At 43.5% G+C, this 20,985-nt stretch overlaps 1 long non-coding RNA gene across 2 annotated transcripts in view; it reads left to right on the forward strand.

Annotated features, from left to right (window-relative positions):
• The window catches only part of LOC139077467 (uncharacterized), a 70,329-nt gene extending 64,893 nt beyond the window's left edge, over nt 1-5,436 (forward strand). For both annotated transcript variants that reach the window (XR_011530020.1, XR_011530018.1), the window contains one exon: nt 5,037-5,436. This is a non-coding gene — a long non-coding RNA (uncharacterized lncRNA). The remainder of the gene's footprint in view (nt 1-5,036) is intronic.
• Nucleotides 5,437-20,985: the final 15,549 nt, after the last annotated feature.

Here is a 20,985-nt window from a genome sequence, read left to right on the forward strand (position 1 = left end):
AGGAAGATTGGCAGTAGTTAGCTCAGGGCTTATCTTCCTCAAAAAATAAAATAAAATAAAATAAAAATAATAATAAGATAAAAAATAAAAAATAAGCCACTAGGTGTGGAGTATGTTACAGCAGTAGGTAACTGGAACAGTGGAATCGTTACCTGGACCAGAACCTCCATCCTGTGAGGAGCAGCATCTTGGCTTTGTAAGAATCCATCTCCTCAACTCACTTTGCCAAATTGTGGCTACAGTATCTGCCAGCTCTTCATTCCATTAGAATTCATCTAAGCTACCAGGCTTGTGGCAGGATAATTTATTACGTGGAATTCTTTTTTGTTTGTTTTTGTTGCTCTATGTATATTTTCCTCACTGAGAAAGTTGTAAAGCTTTTTGTTCTCAATTTTGAGCTTCTTTTTTGTGTGTGGAGAGGGTGGGTGGGTGTTGGCATTTGGATTATGTGCAAACACCTAGGCTGAGAGAGACAGAAGTGGGCTGGGGGTGTGTGCTGAGCTGGGGTTGAGATTCTCCGGGATCTGGAAATTGGGTGCTTTTCTCCCACCAGTGGTGGACACTCGGGCCCCTAATTTTGCCCAGGGCACGCCCAGGCTGGGGAAGCTCTAAAGAATGCCCAGAGAGGCTGGGCACCATTTCTTCCAGTGGAGGCACATAGGCCAGGGCCCCCCAGGGAGACTGCTGTCAGTGACGTGGACATGTGTGAGGGACAGTGCTGGGTTGACTCAAGGACTCTAGGGCTCGACAGCAGCCTCTGAAAGCAGAGGGAGCAAGAGAAACAATGGCGACTGCTGTGGACGGAATGTTTGCGTCACCCTAAAATTCCTATGTTGAATCCCTAATCCCCAGTGCGATAGCGTTTGGAGGTAGGGCGGTTGGGAGATAATTAGGTTTAGGTTATGAGGGTGGAAATACCATATAGAAATAGTGCCCCTATAAGAAGAGGAAGAGACCAGAGCGCCCTCTCTCGGCCATGTGAGGATACAGCGAGAAGGCGGCCACCTGCAAACCAGGAAGGGGGTTCCCACCAGACTCTGCATCTGCCAGCACCCTGATCTTGGATCTCCAGCCGGCACCCTGATCTTGGATCTCCAGCCCACAGAACTGTGAGAGAAACGTTTGCTGTTTAAGCCGCCCAGTCTGTGGCATTTTGCTGCAGCCCACGCCGGCCAAGACAGCTGCCAATGGTTACTGAGGACCCGGCCTTGCTCTCAGGTTTTCTGGCACTGCCTCAGCCCCTGATATTTTTTAATCTCACGGAGGGAGGAGGGAGCACCGCTAATGACTAGGGTTGAATTTCCTCCCAGTTGGGCAGGTTGGGGCACAGAGCAGATTCCATTTGATTGAGAAAAAATAAGGAATGTGACATTTCATGGACATTTCATAACCAAAAATAATAAACATAACATGATTCTCAAGTTATCTGGAACAATTTATGGCTTTCTTTTTTTTGCATTGTGGGTGCCTGTGTCCATTAAATACTAGCATTTTTCATGGCAGGATGTTCCTGAAATATCTCCAGGTTTGGAATTTATTTTTTAATTTTTTACAAAAAGAAGGACATGGAAACAGAGGCAGGGCTTGCTCAGAAAAATAAAACCCAATTATTTTTTTTTCCTTTTTCTCCCCAAAGCCCCCCAGTACATAGTTGTATATATTTTTAGTTATGGGTCCTTCTAGTTGTGGCATGTAGGATGCCGCCTCAGTGTGGCCTGATGAGCGGTGCCATGTCCTCGCGTAGGATCCGAACCTGCGAAACCCTGGGCTGCCGTAGCGGAGTGCGTGAACTTAACCACTCAGCCATGGGGCCAGACCCAAAACTCAACTATTTTTGATGTGTGTCCCTTATTTCTTGCTTACTGAATATCTGCTCTCTGTATTTCTTTGATGTTAAAAATCATATGGATTCTTAAAAATTCTAATCTTTTTCCCTATCAAATTTTTCCTGGATTTTTCCTTTTTTTTCCTCGCTCTGTTTCTGTTCAGAAATTGGTCTGTCTTCCCGGTTCACCAATTGTGCTTTCTGCTATTTCTAACTCATTACTAACCTATCTATTGAGTTTTTTTTTTTTTTTAAGATTGGCACCTGAGCTAACAACTGTTGCCAATCTTTTTTTTTTTCTGCTTTATCTCCCCAAACCCCCCATACATAGTTGTATATCTTAGTTGTGGGTCCTTCTAGTTGTGGCATATGGGATGCCGCCTCAACATGACCTGACGAGCAGTGCCATGTCTGCGCCCAGGATCTGAACCCTGGGCCGCTGCAGCAGAGCACCGGAACTTAACCACTCGGCCACGGGGCTGGCCCCTATTGAGTTTTTAACATCAGATTTATTTTTTTATTCCTGAATTTGCATTTGATTGTTTTATAAAATTCAGTTTTGTGGTGAAAATTTTAACATAGTTTTTCCATCTTTTCCTCTATTTCTGTGAAACTATTAATCATAGTTCTTTTAAAGCCCCTGGCTAACCAAGCAATATTTGGATCACTTGTGTGTCTGTTTTTATTGCCCGTTTTTCTCTTGGTTTTCATTCTTATGGTCGTATCTCTTGCCATGCCTACTGATTTTGATTTAATATTAAACATTGTTTATAAAAACTGTGGCTTATCCAGATGATGACGTCTCCCACTACAGAGTGTTCACCTTTTCCTCTGCTAAGGAGAGTGGAAGCTCACCACATTGGTCCCATTGGTGACATGGCTGTGCGAAGGCTGAATTGCGGTTATTTATTTAGCTAGTTTTTACTGCTGTAGTCTACCTCTGTTTGTCCTTGTTCCGAGGGTATGGATCTACAAGGCTTTCAACTAAAACCATAGTCTATTCACTGGGAATCCTTCCCCTGGTGGGTCCCTAACTCTAATCTGTAGTATTCAAAGATCTGAAAGACCCTGGAAACAGTTTTTCAGAGATTTCTGCCCCCAGCCCTATGTACCTTCAAAATTCGGCAAATGTCTTGAGGGGATACTGGGATTTTGAGACCTGTTATAGCTCCAGTTTTGTCACCCTAACTCCACGGCACTCTGCCTGAGTCAAACTCAGGTTCTCAGCCTTTTTTGCCTGAGCCCAGAGTAGGCAAATACCCCCAGGAAAAAAGCAGCTTCAGATCATTAGCTCGCATTTTGTACGTTCTCCCTTCTTTAGAATTTTAACTTCCTTTGTACGAATTGCATCCTCAGATCTCTGGTGATCATAAACGTTGTTTCATCTGGCTCTTCTAGTAGTTTTTTGTGGTGACGTTAGTTTTGCCACAAACTACTCTAGCCGGCCCAAATTGCAAGTTTTCTTGTTTGTTTTTTAATGATCTTTCGAAGCAGCATTATTTTTAAAAAATTCTTTCTTTTTTATTATTAATTAATTAATTAATTTATTTTTAAGGAAGATTAGTCCTGAGCTAACATCTGCTGCCAATCCTCCTCTTTTTGCTGAGGAAGACTGGCCCTGAGCTAACATCCATGCCCATCTTCTTCTATTTTATGTGGGACGCCTGCCACAGCATGGCTTGACAAATGGTGTGTAGGTCAGCACCCAGGATCCAAACCGGCAAACCCCAGGCCACCAAAGTGGAACATGCAAACTTAACCGCTATGCCACCAGGTGGCCCCCTAAAATTTTTTATTTTTAAAAAATTGTTTACTTATTTTATTGAGATATAATCAACATATAACATTATATTAGTTTCAGGAAATGTTTTTAGTAGAGATTACATTTGTGTAGTTCAAAGTGAAAACGATATCCACAGGTACATAAGAAATATCCCTGCCACATCCTCATCCTCTTTGTTCTCCTTCACTGCCCAGATAAGTAACCATTTTTATTATAATAGTGCCTTATTTATCCTTCCAATGTTTCTTTATGCAAGTATAAATTCTTTTTGTATGTGTGTGAGCAAGATTGGCCCTGAACTAACATCTGTTGCCAATCTTCCTCTTTTTGCTTGAGGAAGATTGTCCCTGAGCTAACTTCTGTGCCAATCTTCCTCTATTTTATGTGGGATGCTGCCACAGTGTGGCTTGACGAGCAGTGCTAGGTCTGTGCCTGGGATCTGAACCTGCGAACCCCGGGCCACTGAAGTGGAGTGCATGAACTTAAGCACTATGCCACTGGGCTGGCCCCAATATAAATACTTTTATTTCCTCCTTTCTTACACAAAAAAGTATATTATATACATTCTGCTCCTTCGTTTTTTAATTTTAACTGAATATTCTGCATATCCTTCCATATCAGAGAGCATAAACCTCTTCCTCATGCCTTTTCTTTGTTTTTTATAGCTGCATAGTATTCCATTGGTAAATATAGCAGGGTTACGTGTTCAACCAGTCCGCTATTGCTGGACACTTGGATAATATTACAATATAATAAGTTGTTGTTACAAATAACACCATAACAACTAACCTTATACCTAAGCAAGTTTGCGTTTCTGTGGACAAATCTGTAGGATGGATTCCCATAAGGGGGATTTCTGGGTCAAAGGGTAAATGCATTTTTAATATTGGTAGATACTACAGGTTCTGTTCCGTGGGCTTGTGCCATTTGCACTACTGCCAGCAACGTATAGGACACTCTGTTTCCTCTCAGCCTCACTCACACACTGTGATGTCAAACTTTTGAATTTTTGCCAACCAATGAAAGATTTAAACAAGTTTAACATGGATGCACGTAGGCTGTTTCTCCTTTCTGCATTTCCCTAAGAACATCCTCAGACTTTTCTTTCATGTCAGACACCTTAATTAGTTCCATCTTTTCATCCCTCAGATTGGCCATTTTCATGTTTCCTTCACTATCATCACAGTTATGAAAGATTTCAGCCAGGGTTGGTAGGTTAAGTAACTGTGTTCCACATTGGATATTGCAATAAAATCACCAGCTACAGTTGGCCTGAATTGTTTTAGATGGAATTGGTCTCAGGTTAAAAAAAAAGTTTTGTTATTCTTTTTGTATCATTATTCTCTAAGTTTATATATCTTTTCCAAATATTTCTTTGTGTTTATGTAATAAAACAAACAAAAATTAAAAGAATTATTTTGTCCACAGAGAACCCAAGCCTTCCTGAATAGAACTGGAAATAGTTAAAGGAGAAGAAAAGGCCTCCATCACGGCATGTCTTTGACAGTCGTCCCCCTCCCCCCGCTGCCTGGCAGGCTCTCTGTTATACTGTTTAGGACACAAATGACCCCCTGTTCTGCTGGAGGACCTTTCAGCCACGGCAGGGGCCGTAGAGAGACTGCTTCCTCTCTTGTTTTGCCCACTCCTCCAGCTGGCCGCAAGGCTTGTTCAACTCTTTCCTATGGATGGTTTTGTAGACTATCTAGAAGTAGGAAATGGAGGAGACGGTCCATAAGTTCCAGGCCACCTGTTATACTGTCCACCTGGAACCTTCATGGGAAAGCTGCATGAAACAGAAAGCCGACAATAAAATGGCTTAAACAAAGTAGATATTTATTTCTCTCTATTGTCCACGAGGTCTGAGATGGAAAGTCCAGGAAAGATGTGGGGGTTCCCTGAGCATCATGGACCTGGGTTCCCATCTTTCTGCCCCATCATCCTAGTGTGCTTGCTTCCATCTTCAGGGTTGCCTCATGGTCCAAGATGGCTCCAGGAGCTCCTCACCACTCCAGTCCATTTGGAGTCCATGATGTTCCATTGTCAAGGTCCTAAGGTCTCCTGAAGGCAAGGGCTCCTCTGCTTGCCCACAGGTTTGGGTACAGAGATTTTTGTGGTGCCAGGGAATTTTTTCCTGAGGTGCCCCAGGCAGACTTTCTCCTCTGAGGCCTGGCCTCCAGGTGCCTGGGGCTATGGAGCTGGGAAGGACCTCAGCCCCGTGAGGGATCCCCGCACCTCAGTTCCTTTCCAGTCCAGAGACTGTCTTTCTCCTGGCTGTCCCCAAAGGCGCTGGACTTTAAACACACCCTGCCATACTGTTAATCCTTTCAAGGAGGTCCAGTTTCCAGCAAAGAAAAGCCTGACAGGAAACTTGTCTGCAAGGAACTTCTGAGTTCAGGCTTCCCCAGGCGAGGGGGTCTAAAGTCCTTTCTCCCGGCTGGGAAGGAGGTGGTGATGAGTGAAGGGAAGGGAGGTAAGGTTAAGCGAGGAAAAAACAGGGAAAACAAAACACAAATCAGTTTCGTAGTAAATTATCCTGCCACCGTCTCTCAGTCCGAGTCTTTGTGTTCTCCTCTCAAATTGACTCCCTCTACTGGTGGCAGTGTTAAGGTGGCAGGTTCGCACATCAACCAGGCACCGGGAGGGCTGTGGGCTGAGGCCGGGAACAGTCAGGTCAAGGTGAGAAAGCCTGGGCTTGTTCATGTTAATAAACTGAAGGTGAAAGGGAACTAGCAGGAATAAGTTTTTTGATAAAAGTTGAAACTGGGAAATCCGCTGGAGACACTGAAGGGGAGAGAAGGAAGGGTAACTGGGAGAGGGAATGAAGGATTGGGCAAGGCCACTCCTAAGGAGGGGCAGCCTTCTAGCCTTTAGTGCTATGGCCTTGTTGCCAAGGCCATTTGTACCCTACCCTTGTCTTCTTAAGGGATGCTGGCCATGTAGATGGCTCCTCCTGCAAGTAGAACCTCTATGCTGGGGGGCTTGCTCTGGCCCAGGAGCATTGCCCGTGGGTAGGGCAGCCTCGAGATGCTGGGCTATCACAGCCCTGAGGGTGGCCCTTACTACAGTGGGATTTGGTGGATAAGTGCCCAGCTTCCTGTGGGTAGGTGATTCTGAGGCGTGCTCTATACATCTCTTGGGGGTCCCCCGTGGTTTGAACCCCAGTGGCCCACAGGGTGTGCATTCATGTATCCCATATTGGCCTCCATCCTTTCTCTGTCTCTACTCTACTCCTCTATCAATGATTCCTGGGATTTCCTCACAAATAACCTCCTCACCCTCAAATCTGTCTCCGGATCTGCTTCTGGAGGAACCCAAGCAAAGACAGACTTGTGTGAAATCCTCTGGACTCATTGGAACACCTCTGAAATGCATAAAATAAAATACGTAGGATTAAAAGGAAATCAATTATATCAAAATGTGATTCTAAGTATGGACTACGTAGGGGGGTCTATGAACCCCAGATCACACATGACTGCTAAGGGTCTTCTCCGTAGGCTCAGTGAACACGTCTAGGACTCCAGGGAGGGGACAAACTGGAGGCAGGAGGAGGAGAGCTCAGCTTTCAGCCAGAGGCCCATAGTGGGAGGCCCCAAGGAAACTCTCTATCCAAACTTAGTAAAGCCAAAGGCAGACCCAGAAAGGGAAAGAAGAGACAAAGAGATGGGAAAGAAGATGGAAGTGAGGCAATTGGAGGGGGAGGAAGAGAAAGCAGAGAGGGAGGAGGAGTGCTTTGAGAAGACAAAAAGCTGAAGAGGGTGGTGAGACATATGTGAGAGCATCTCTGAGCTTCAGGTTGGGGAAGCCTGGTTTTTCTGGTGCCTCAGGCTGGGCCCAGGCAGGTTACCTTCCTACCTAGCTACCTTCCTAGCTGTTCTTCCAAGTGAACTCCTTCTACTAGTCTCTTGTCTCCTCCCCCTTCTCCCTTGCAAGCTTGGCTTGTGTGGAATGCTGCTCACCACCCTCAGGCAGCTGGGGACTGAGATAACTCCCTCCCTGGAATGTAGAAAATCTGGGGGGCTGGGGGGAGAGAGGTGGAGTGAATGTTCCTTGGAGCTGAACATCTGGGGTCTGGCCAGGCTCCATCTCTGAAAGGGAGGGGTATGGGGGGGCTGCAGGTCTTAGTGAGGGGTCCCTGAGGCACTACCATGTCCCACATCCCTGCCCAGATTTGCAGTGACTGCTTCCCAGAAGACTCAGCTCATGGAAGAGAAGGTGCAGAAGCCACAGCCCGCCGGCCCTGCTGCAAAGCTGGGACCCTCGGGACTGGACGTGCGGAGATCTGTCCAAGGGCCTCCAGAGATGCCCTCCCATTCCTCGGTCTCTCAGCCTTCATTGGGGACATCATTTTCCTCGTTATCCTTCAATGGAGAGATTCAGGAGCAACATCCTGGAGCCCAAGGAACCCCAGCCTCACCTCCTCCCATCTTCCACACTCCCCATCAGCAGTGTCTGGGGTGGGGGTGTGGGGACACTACTGGCCCAGCATTTGGTGCTCAGCCCCTTGTTCCTCTGGCAAGAGCTTCTCTCAAGTACTTCGATTTCGTGATCTTCCTCAGCTGTTGCTCAAACTGTCGACTTGCAACTTGACACCACGAATGTTGATTATAAGAAATATTTGCTGACCTTTTTTTTTTCCAAATAAAAAAGATGTTTGTCCACTTAAAGTTTTAAACTACGTTTTTCATAAGAGGTTGACGGTTGAGTTTACCCACCAACTTTGTGATAATTAACCAGCTGTCTATGACCTTTGCTGATCTAGTTCAACCCATTATATAAGACTGACTGTGCTCATCTCTCATAATTAAGGATATTCGGTTAAACAAAAAGGAGATAATAAGTGAATTCCTCATTATATATAAAAAAAGTTGTTTTATTTCATATAAAGAAAGGACTCTAATAAACTAATTTTAAAATACAAGGCAGAACGCAGATTCCCCATGGCTTTTAAACAAAAATTATTTTATCGAGGTCATATTGGCTTACAACAGCATGTAAATTTCAGGTGTACATCACTATATTTTAGTTTCTATATAGACTGCACAGTGTTCACCACCAATAGCCCAGTTTTTATCCATCACCATACATATCTGCCCCTTTATCCCTTTCGCCCTCTCCCTACACCGCTCCCCTCTGGTAACCACTAATCTATTCTCCTGATCTATGTGTTTGCTTGTTTATCTTCCACATATGAGTGAAATCATATGGTATTTGTCTTTCTCTGTCTGACTTATTTTGCTTAGCATAATACCTTAAGGTCCATCCGTGTTGTTGCAAATGGAATGGTTTTGTCTTTTTTAAAGGCTGAGTAGTATTCCATTGCATTTATATACCACATCTTCTTTATCCATTCATCTGTTGTTGGGCACTTGGGTTGCTTTTTGAGTGTGGCTGGGGGTGGGCATGGAGTGGTGTGGGTAAGAGGAAAGGGAGGCGGGGAGGGAGCAGTGGAAGGCTCCCCGTCTCAAGTGGAGGAGCTGTTTTTCACTTTGGAGATGAGATGCTATATATGCCTAAAGGAGCTTTTATGCTGGTTAAGAAGTCTGAATTTCTGTCTTTTTCTCCAGAGTGACAGGGATTTCTGATGGGGGCTGGGGGCAGGGATGTGGTGGGCGTTACAATAACATGACTTGATTCAGGAGTGTAATGGGGTTCTTTGTTCCAGAGAAACAGAACCATATATAGATGTATATATAGTATATATCTCTTATTGTTTTTCTCTCTATATCCTATTGGTTATTATACATATATAATACACAATTATGGAAGCTGAGAAGTCCCGTGATCTGCTGTCTGTAGCTAGAGAACCAGGAAAGCTTGGTGGTGTAACTCAGTCTCAGTCTGAAGGTCTGAGACCTAGAGCACCAAAGTCCGAGGGTGGGAGAAGATGGATGTCCCAGTGTGGGCAGAGAGTGAAGTCACCTTTCCTCCTCCTTTTTATTTTCTTCAGGCTCTCAATCGATTGGAGGATGCCCGTACACACTGGGGAGGGCAATCTACCTTACTGAGTGCACTGATTCAAATGCTAATCTCTTCCGGAAAGACTGCCACAGACATACCCAGAAATATTTTAGCAGCTATCTGGGCATCTCTTAGCCTAGTCAAGTGGACATGTATAATTAACTGTCACAAGGAGTAATGGCCAGGGTGTAAAAACCCCATCAGAGTGAAGGACTCAGGTGAGAATGCCTGGGTCAGCCTCTCTTGCTGATACATCAGACCTAAGGTCTTACAAAGAAATAATTTTTGCTGCCTCAGAATTAATGACTATTTTGAAAACTTATCTTAAAAACAACATTTTCATGTTGGTCTGATTTCAATACCTCTGGGATGAGTCTGTGGGTCTGGGAGGGAACAGGATGGCTGAGGCCGCCCCGAACACCATGCAAACAGAAGTGCAGGAGGGTGGAGCTGCTGGTGAAGCCATCTGCCAACGACAAGGACGCCTGGTGTCAGCACCCATCCTCTGTCATCCTGGGGGTGCAGCGTTACTCAGCAAGTTTCCCTCAGAAGAATCCTCTTAAAATAATGTTGCAGGATATAAACAGATTTCTTTCCTTCTTTGTGTAATGCAGGTCTTTACATAGTAGCAGGGGGTGGGTGGCCTTCAATTCAGCTCAGAAGGACATGAGTGATCTATGGCTCCTTTTTATGAAAATCCTCATAAAATTAAATAAGGTAGTTAAAATCTCCCTCTAAGAGCAGGAGGTAGTGACTGCTTTGCTCCTGAACAAGCTAAAATAAAATTGGAAGTGTGGTTGACAAATGCACCGTTGTATCACCCTGGCTGGTGAGCGGTAAACAGCTTCTTTAACACGATCTCTTTGGTCCAAGAAGCCAGCAGTCAACTAAAGCCTTTATGAGAATCAGCTAAAGGAAATCTAGGAGGCGAGAAAGCAGGCCACACTGAGAAAGTCATATTATGGACTGTGGCCATTGCTGAGAAGTCCTACACCAAGGGGAAAAGACGGGAAGTCCTCGTGATACAAGAATCCCCAACACAGTGAAAGACTTGGTGGGATGCGTAGCACAAGGCCTTGGTGACTCAGAAAAGTACAGCCTAGGGTAGGAGTAGCTTTTCTTAGCACAAAGTAAAAATAGGAAAGTAAAATGACCTTGAATTTCAGCAGTGTATATTTGAGTTTGTAGCTCACTTTTTTGTTCTGCAGAATCTATGTATTGCTTTGTTCATGGTAAAGGAAGCATCAAGATGGCAAACTTCTTTGATGAAAAGTCAAGTTAAGGAATATCACACACGCACACACATACTCACACACACACACAGACACATAACTGAGGAAGTTCTGGAAAAAAAATGGAGGAAGCAGGAGAATGTATCTTGAGCACATGGGTTAAACTTACATAAATATATTGGTAATATTTGCCAACATCTGGATAATGCAGTAAAATCAAAATAAAACAAAAGCCAGGGCAGAGAATTGGTAAGTAAGAAATTATAAAAATTTAGGAATGTGTGCCCAAACGCATTGAAATTTGTTTCTGTGGGTAAATCTGCTCTCCCTCGACTTCCAGCCTTTATGAAACGACAGATGGGGACATCGCGGCAAGGCCCTGACAAGGAAATGACACGAATGTAGGTGGACAAGGGACTGGAGGGTTGCTGCACAATTCTGACACTAGCCACCTGGAGTTAGTGTCAGACTCCTGGTTTAAGGCCACAGTCCCCAACAAGACTGCCCTCACTTCAGATGCCAGCCACAAGTTTGGGGGTCCCTCAGTGACTTGCTCCTCTGACCAACTGGTTACAAATCTGGGGAGTTCCAGTGACCGCCCCCTCAGGTTTAATAATTTGCTAGAGCCACTCGTGGAACTGAGGAAAATGCCATACTTACGATTGCTTTTATATATTTATTTATATTTTATTATGAAGGATACAAAGTTTATTATAAAGGATGTGAATCAGGAGTGATGCGGGGTCGGTGAGCCGAGGAGTCGAAAGAAAGATTTCTTAGACTCTTAAGATCTGGCAGTAGTGCTCTTTTATTTAGAGAATAGTATAGAAGAGCATGGGGACAGGACCCATGGGCAGTCAGAGCTGCTGCGTGGGGACAGGACCCACGGGCAGGTGGAGCTGCTGCTGCTGCTGCTTCTGCTGCAAAGTTGGGTGGAGAGTAAGGCTAAATTTAAGGTGTAGGTATGTGAATTATCTCTTTACAAGACAAAAAAAAAGTTAAAATGGTACCAGTGCCGGTAGGGTCCAGCCATTGGGCGGTCCCACAACTTTTAGATAAGAATCAAACCGGATTGAGTAAATGGCAGAAGTCACCGCTCAAATATTATCTTCAACTAAAGACAAAGGAGGATTTTGGGGTGGGGGGTCAGTTACATGAGGTTGCCAGACAGTAAACAACTTAAGTTCTTGCCTTCCCCATTAAGAGTTTCCAGAGATAAGGCCATCCCCCCTTCTTCCTGGCGCAGAGAGGGAGGCATGGAGATTTCCTTCACAAATGCAACTGTCTCTGATCAAAGGGCAAGCAAATTCCACTCCTCGGAGCCTGCTTCTTATCTGTAGTTTTAAAAGTAACCAGCCTAAAAATCCTCATCATAAACCGTTTTAAAATTAAGCAGCCTAAAAATCCTCATCAAGGAGGACCAGCCAAATGAAAAGACACATAGGGCGAAGTCTGGCCGGGTACCAAATTCAGAGATTCCATGTGTCCCACCTCCCACCCGCCCTGAGGAGGCAGGGTGCATCACCTTCCCTGCACGTTCATATGTTCACCAACCAGGAAGCTCCCCCAAATTTCAGTGCCCAGAGTTTTTATCACGTAGGCGTGATTGATTGAATCATCGGCCACATGACTGAATTCAACCTCCAGCCCCCCTTCCCTGCTTGGAGGGCGCCCTGGCTCAAAGTCCCAACCCTTGAATTACGTGGTTGACCTTTCTGCTGACCAGCCTCCATCCTGAGTCTTCTCATTAGCATAAACGCAAATGTAATCTAAAGGGCTCACAAATAACAAAGATATTCCTATTATTCAGGAAAAGCCAAGGATTTAGGGTCTCCCTCCCCACAACCAGGCACAAAGGGCAGTCAAATTCTCTGTTGTACAATAGGGACACATAATATTATAAAATAAAAGAGAGAATGAGAAATGTTGACGTGTCTTCAGAAGCCTATCACAAGAGCTTTAAGGAATTCATGTAACCACAGGACCAAGAACAGAATTTGCCACCCCAAAATATGCCTCTTTGATAGAAGGGTTATTTTGAGCTGATGATTATTAAGAAATAGCAGACACAAGGAAAGCTCTGAAAACCTAGTGGAAGTTACCCTTTTGTAAAAGACATTTACATCTGTAAGGGAAATCTCCATTTGTAAGGATGCCTCCCTCTCTGTGCCAGGAAGAGAAGGATGACTCTAAATTACAAGAAACTCTTATTAAGGGAGAAGGCAATGACTTAAATCTGCATAACAACTTGACCCTTGTTTACTGGGCTTTTCCTGTTATCCTCCCATAACTGACCCAGTCTTAACATAATGTTAGAAATATTTTTCAGGGGCAGTGAGCCAGCCAGGAGCATGCGCAGAAGAGAAAAATTTGACCTACCAATTGAAACACATCCTGCCAGTGGTTCCACATACCAGCTGGTCCTCCCTAATCCCTTAAGCTTTATCGCAAACCCTGGATAGAGGAGACAGATTTACTAGCCTTGCCTCCTGTCTCCTTGCTGGTTGACCTTACAATAAAGCTTTTTCTTTTCTCAAAAGCCTGTGTGCCATGGTGTTAGCTTCTGTGTGCATCAGGTGGCAAGCCCTTGCTCAGTAACATTCACACTAAGTATTTAGCAAGTGTGTTACGAAGGAAATCAGCCAAGAGCAATCTCTTCTTAGTATGGAATCATAGGGTCCAAACTTCCAGTTATCGCAGGAATTGAAAAGTGAATGTAATAAAGCCCAGGATGCTGTAAAGGAATTGGTGTTCCAGAAGATGACTAAGGTGGAGGTATGTCAAGATGCAAACATGAAAGATTTGTCGCAGTTTACTCATTCTTTGCTTTCTCTTAGAGATGGAACAAGGCATGGAACCCAGAAAGCATATAGTAAAATTGGCTTCCTCCCTAATTCGATCCCGTATTTTCATTTTCCACATTTGTTTTTCCACATTTATATTCATATGGAATTGATTTTGCATATAGAGAGACAATTCTAATCATTATTATATTTCAAATGGTTAGAACCAATACCTTTTTCGTAATAAAGCATCCTTTTCCCACTAGTTTGAAACGCAAGTTCTACCATATACCTAATTCTTAAATACATTTAGGTGTCTTTGGAGGCTTTGATTCTGTTTCACTGATTAAGCTGTTCTTCCACCAGCAACACTTCATTTTGATTATTGGGACTTTCCAATATATTATGATACCCAGTACCTCTGATATTCCTTCATTATTCTTATCTTTAAAAATCTGTTGAAAATTTATTACATTAAAAATTCTTTTATTGTTGTAGTTACCTTATATTCATAGATGACTTGGGGGAAAGTTGGTGTATTTACAATATTGAGGATTCACATTCAAGAACTTGGGGTATTTGCATTAATGTTTATGGGCCTTCAAAAACATTTGCAATCTTCTTTCCAAGGATGTGAATGTTTCTTTTGAGTACATTTTGAAGTATTTTATATGTTGATACCGTGAACGAGAATTTTTGAATTGTGTTTTCCAATAAGCTGTTGCTGATAAATAAAAAACCTATTGCTTTTATATATTATTTTGCAATTGTCCATATTTTTGAGCTTACTTAATAGACTTTCAGTTGATACTCCCTGATTTTCTAGGAATATAAGCAAGTCTGCAAATAAATATACTTTTATCGCTTCCTCCTTTCCAATATATATTTAGGCTCTTTAATTTTACATTATCTTATTGTATTGGATATGGCTGTCTAGGAAATGTAAAAAATAGTTAACGATAGTGGTTATAGTGAGAAATTGGCCTAATTCTTGATATCATAGAAATATTTCAGTAAGTATTATGTTGGTCATTGATTTGAAATAGATGTTCTCTAGCATGAAAAGGAAGTATCTTTCTATTCATAGGTTCTAAGAATTCTTTATATATATATATATAAATATATACATATACATATATATATATAAAAATATATATATACACATACAGGATTGATTGTTCAATTCAAATGTCAATTCAAATGATCATATGGTTTATCTCCTTTAGCCTATAGATGTGATAAATTTGAATATATTTTAAAATATTAACCTATCTTTGTACTCTTTGTTGGTCATGGTGTATTATTCACAGTATATTTCATACTAAATGTTGATTTAGTATTGAGACTCTGGAAATTTGGGCACATAGGTGCCAGACAATTCCCATGCCCATTGGGTTGAGACTCTGGAAATCTCAAAACTTCTTCAGACACTCTTCCTATATTCAGTACACTCCCAGGAAACCTTCTACAACTAACCTCTCAGAAGGGAGACATTTTTTCCTTTGTTCTTTGTCCAATATCAAAGGAAATCTCCAAGTTCCAAGTAGGTCAGGTTGCTAATACCCACAAATCAATTCCGGTGAAATCATTATACAATAAACAACAGTTGCTTGATAAGTGATGACTCTGTACTAGGCACTGGATTAAGATAAATGTCATTTTACTTAAGACTTTACGCTGAATTTCTCACCAAAAGTCTACTGTAGTGATAAGTGAACAAGATCTTAATATCCCCATAATACAGACAACGGTGAATTTCTTTACAGCTGTTTTAAAAAAATTCTGCTTATGATCATCTTCAAACATACACAAAAGTAGTGAAAAGAGTATTGTGAATCTTCTGGTGGCTATCACAAAGCTTCAGCAACTGCCAAAATGTGTTCATGCTGACCTCATCTGCCCATACCACTTTTTTTTGCTGGAGACCTTTTAAAACAAATTCCAGACATCATACCATTCCACCTATAAATTCTTCAGCATTATACGCAGTTCTTTTTGAGACCCTGCAAGCTGAGAGCATAATGCCACAGCACAGTTCAGTATAAGAGATTTTATAAAGGTTTAAAACAATGCAATCCAAATTCACAGTGCTATGAATGTCTGTAATTACATAATCCACAGGACTGGAGGGACCGTATATTCTTCAAGGAATCCTACATGAACTTTGTTTCACTTAGCTGTTTTTGATAAGAATTGGGAGGCCGAGAGCGATGTTCAAGGTTACATGTTTTGGCAAAAACTTAAAAGGGCAAATTATTCTTGCTGCTGATTAAGAGAGATCCATTAAGCAGAAAGCAGATTTGGCATCCTTATAGAGAAATTCTATGGCCTAACCAGAATGCATGACAGCAAATTGCTTCACAGGCAAGGAGCAGGAGCTCTTGGCAGGATTCTCAGAGCTGAGCTGTCTTTCATCAGAATGGGTCTCTTAAAAGTGGACGGCCAGAGTGAAAGAAGCCAGACAAAAAAAGAGTACATCCTGTACAATTTCATTTATATAAAAGTCTAGAAAATACAAATCAATCTACAGTGACAATAAGCAGATCAGAGGTTGCTTGGGAATGGGGGTGGGGAGGGGTGGGAGGGATGGAATTTTAAAAGGCATTAGAAAACTATTAGGGATGTTCACCGTGTTGATTGTGGTGATGGCTTCACAGGTGTATACATCTGATGAAACTTATCAAAGTGCACACTTTAAATCTGTGTCGTTTATTGTATGTCAATTATACTTTGATAAATATGTTTTTTAAAAAAGAATACCTAAAGGACAGAGTGGTGGAAAATCTGCAGATGCCCTTCCAGAGGTGTGTGCCCATAGCTCCAGGCCCAGGTCACAAGTATAACTCGCAATAAGAAGAACAGGAGTCTATTACACCCATTAGAATGACAAAAATATCTAAAACTAATAGTGACAAATGTTGGAGAGGTTGTGGAGAAAAAGGAACCCTCATACACTGCTGGTGGGAATGCAAACTGGTGCAGCCACTATGGAAAACAGTATGGAGATTCCTCAAAAAATTAAAAATAGAACTACCATACGATCCAGCCATCCCACTACTGGGTATTTATCCAAAGAGCTTGAAGTCAGCAATCCCAAAAGTCCTATGCACCCCAATGTTCACTGCAGCATTATTTACAATAGCCAAGACATGGAAGCAACCTAAGTGCCCATCAACAAATGAATGGATAAAGAAGATGTGGTACATATATACAATGGAATACTACTCAGCTGCAAAACAGAACAAAATCATTCCGTTTGCAATAACATGGATGGACCTTGAGGGAATTATGTTAAGTGAAATAAGCCAGCGAGAGAAGGATAATCTGTGTATGACTCCACTCATATGAGGAATTTAAAATTATGGACTAAGAACAGTTTAGTAGATACCAGGGGAAAGGTGGGGTGGGGGGTGGGCACAAAGGGTGAAGTGGTGCACCTACAACATGACTGACAAACATTAGTGTACAAGTGAAATTTCACAAGATTGTAACCTATCATTAACTCAATTAAAAAAAAAAAAGAGAAACCAAAAAAAAATAACATGGCTGATGTGCAAAAAATGTCCCTCAGCAGAAAAGATTAATAAAAGAGGCCCTGTTGTAACGTGATGACTTTTAAATGAAAAAAAAAAAAAAAAGAAGAAGAAGAACAGGAGTCTGAGGGCTGACAACTATGAGCCCACAAGTTCAGGAAATCACCCTGTGGGTGCACAAACCACTCTTTGGGTGCAGAGGCCCAACCAGCCAGTCGGTTGAGTCAAGGGTGGAGACCTGAGTCCTACTAGCTCAAAAGACTGCCCTGGAGATATAGTCCTTGCCTCCATGGCTTTCCAGGGGTGCTCTTCAGGCAGCCCGCTTAAGCTGTCAGCTTCTTAATGCAACAGGACATTTTTTGTGCCCCTGGACCCTGTCATGCTCAGATGAAGCTGAGAACATGGTTTATTTGTTTCTGGTCTTCTGTCTAAATATAGAAGCTAAAAAGAAACAAAAATGGGCATGGGAATTATCTGGTACCTATATCCCCAAGAATTGTGTTGGGTGTCTAGTGGAATTTAGCCATCAGGCAGGAGAAGATGACAGTCAGTCACTATTATCTAGAATTTTGCGTGTCAGCTCAGGACTCCAACCTGGACAACTGAAATTTCAGAAAGGAGTGACCAATTGGTCTAAGTAGTGGCTCAATGCACGTGGGTAGAGAAAAGGCTGCTCTTGCTTGTTTCTACCTACTCATTTAACCGGCTGCTTCAGAGGAAGCACACCCCACAGAAAAGGCCAGGTGTGCCCATTACTGGGGAATAGCTTTACTTAGACCCCTAGAGTCTTGCCCCTCCATGCTTTGGAGTCCCATCTCAAGTCCTTTGTTTCTCCAACTGGGAAACGTTGAGGTTGCTCCAGGGTTGGCATGGGAAACCGTCTAAGCCCAATCGTACCTGCCTTGAGCTTCTTCCTCATACCTGAGGGCCTTTTGACTGCCCTGAGAAATGCAGGAGACAGCTGCCTGAAACTCCCCCTTTGAGGCATGGGTGAGGTACCAGTCTAGATTTGAATCAGTCCTCAGGAGCTGGCTAGAGTGGAGTATCTTACCCACAACAACTAAAGTTGGAAGAGTTGGGAGGGTGGGGCTGCCGGAGTCCAGCTCCAGCCGGTAGGGTTCCTGAGGGATGAACGGCATCGGCAAAGAAAGAAGTTACGGTGAGACCGGAAGTGAGGTTTCCAAGTCTGATCTATTCAAAGCATTCGAGCACTTATATAGGGTCCAGGTCACGCATTTATGATTTCATGGAATTGTCTCAGTACATAATTTTGGCAAACAAATGGGTATGTAAGCATATCTTCTTACAATATTAGCACAGTATGTCTGTGAGAAGTAAGCAACCTTTGTTAATTATAGATATTGACCTTTTTTATATGTCTATTAAGCATCTAGATGTTTAAGACTGATTGCAAAACGGGGTGTAACTTCTAGATTTATTTCCTCATGGGTCAAATGGCCCTAAGCCTCTATCTTTTATTCCTGTAATAATGAAAGCAGAAGTATTGCAAAGTGCAAGGGGACCAAATACACACAGGCCCTCAGCTCCGTCTGATCGAAAGCCACACAGGCACAGTGCTTGGGGTTTCTCTTTTACCATTAACTATTTTATAGGGTTCCCAATCCTCATCATAATCCCAGTTCCCCTGTGTCAATATATTATGATATTTCTTTGCAACTTTATCAGGATCGTGAGGTGTCTTAGGAAGGGGTAGTTTCTGTATGCCTCTGTTCCAGGGTGGGTGCCACCATTTACCTCCTGTCCTAACAGGCCTAGGATAATATCTACCTCCTAGAAGGACCTGAGGAGGGAATGTTCTCCTTAGAGGCTGATTATCAGAAGGCTTCCTCCTTGAGGGCTGTCCAAATTCCCTTACCGCCTTTCCAGGAGGGGGTCAGAACGTCTTTTCCCTTCAGGCTGCTGTTCCCCTGAACCCTCCCTAGAAGGCCAGGTTACATCAGCTTCTTTCCCCTGCGTGGAGAGATTTTCCCCAAGATATCCCATGTACAGAAAAAGAACAGCAAGAGCAATATTGCTGAGATTAGTAGCATGAGTAGGATCAGGAGCGGCCGACCACCATCTTCTGAGAGTCCGCCGTGTGTTCCCTCTTCTCTCTCCGGGACCATTGCCCTTGGGTAGAGGCTTAGCTGACTGGTGGGCGGCTCCGGGCATGGGCCCAAGATAACGCCTGGAGAGAGAGCTGAGCACCAAGCCAGGGAGCATGAATTCCCAGGCAAGTCTAGGATAGGAGAGGGAGCTCAGTCAGGAGAAACAGGAATGGGAATAGGCTGGGAACAAAATGGAAGATGGGAGAAGTTTGCTCTGAATAGACTCCAAGAGTCAGTGGCTTGTACTTCTATCCGTACAGGGCATGGGAGCATCCTTCATGAGGGTGGCAAGCTGGCGTGGAGCTACAGAGGTAGGGCAAGCACTCACTCACACTCCTGATGCAGGATGGTGGCTCCCTTAGAGTCACTAGTGGAAGGCTCTGGGGCACTTGGGGTGGGAGGCTGTTTCACAAAGCAATACTGTTGGGCCACACCTTCCCATGACCTAAGTTTGGAGATGGCCACAATGCTTGATCCTAAAAAGATCCTAAAAAGATCCTAAAAAGCTCATGCCAGTGGCTGCCTGGTATTTCCTGGCACCTCTCAGCAGATGATATTTTCTCAATCACTAGGAATTGTTCAGGGCACTGTTACACTTTGCCAGGAAAAGGTCATCCTGACCACAGCTCTAACTAGACAGTCGGACTAGAAGTGGTCCCTTGGGGGTTGGTTCCCCATTAGCCTTGGCAGCCTTTAAAGTCACCGTCTAGATGCTGCTCTCAGGTGTTGGGTCCTCAGCCTTACTGAGCACTATACCTCTGGCCCAAGTTCTCGATCATTCTTGCAAATGTTTTAGGCTTCCTTTTTTTTGTTATCTCTTCCTGTATTTGTGTCACTAACCATGGGACATGGGTGGGCTGCTGCTGCCCACCACTCCTGACTTGATGAGGTGAGCCAGAACTGCCGTTTCTTGTGTGGGGGGGTCCCTTTCTTTTCTACTTTCTGTGAAGAGGTTTCTAACAGCTACACATGGAGAGTCTCCTTTGCATTCTAACATTTTCTATGAAATTTAATGGCATGGTCCTGGCTCTCCACAATTCTAAACCATGTATAGGTGCCAACCCAAGCGTCTTGCCCCCGAGCCCAGTCTGTGCTGACATCAGGGATATTTCTAGTACAGGACCTGTAAGCTTTGTACTAGCTTCCTTTTCTTTCCCCCTTTATGACTCTGTTAATCCTCTAGCATCTTAGAGGAAAGCTCTAGCCAGCATATTAAATGGCTCATTCTCTGGACCTGGAGCAATACTACCAGAAATCATCTTTGGTCCAAAGGCTTTGGATTTTTGGTAACTCATTGTTATAACCATTACATGGGGTAAGAAAAAAATCATGGGGCATAATGGTGGAGACTGCCAGCTGCATACCAAAATCCCCTCTCTTCTTGGGGTACACAGACTACATTTCCCAGCCTCCCTTGCAAACAGGTGTGGCCACATGACCAATTCTCCCCAATGGATGCGAGCAGAAGTGTAGTGCCAAACTCCAGACCTGGTCTTTAACAACCTTCCACATTCCTCTTCCTTTCTCTCTTCCCCTTCTGGCTCACTGAGAGCTTGACACCCAAGGTGACCTTGGAAGCCATGAGTTGAAACAACAGAGCCCTTATCAGTCCAAGTTCCTGACTGACCATGAGGAGGAGAGCTGCCCTGGGAAGCCAAGCCTGCTCAGGAGTGTAACATAAGAAATAAGTTTGTATTATGACAGGCACTGAAACTTTAAGGTCTTTTTGTTACCACAGCCTACTCTACCCTAATAGAGGGTGG

This window comes from Equus przewalskii, chromosome 19 (genome assembly GCF_037783145.1).
Source record: "Equus przewalskii isolate Varuska chromosome 19, EquPr2, whole genome shotgun sequence".
NCBI classification, from domain to species: domain Eukaryota; kingdom Metazoa; phylum Chordata; class Mammalia; order Perissodactyla; family Equidae; genus Equus; species Equus przewalskii.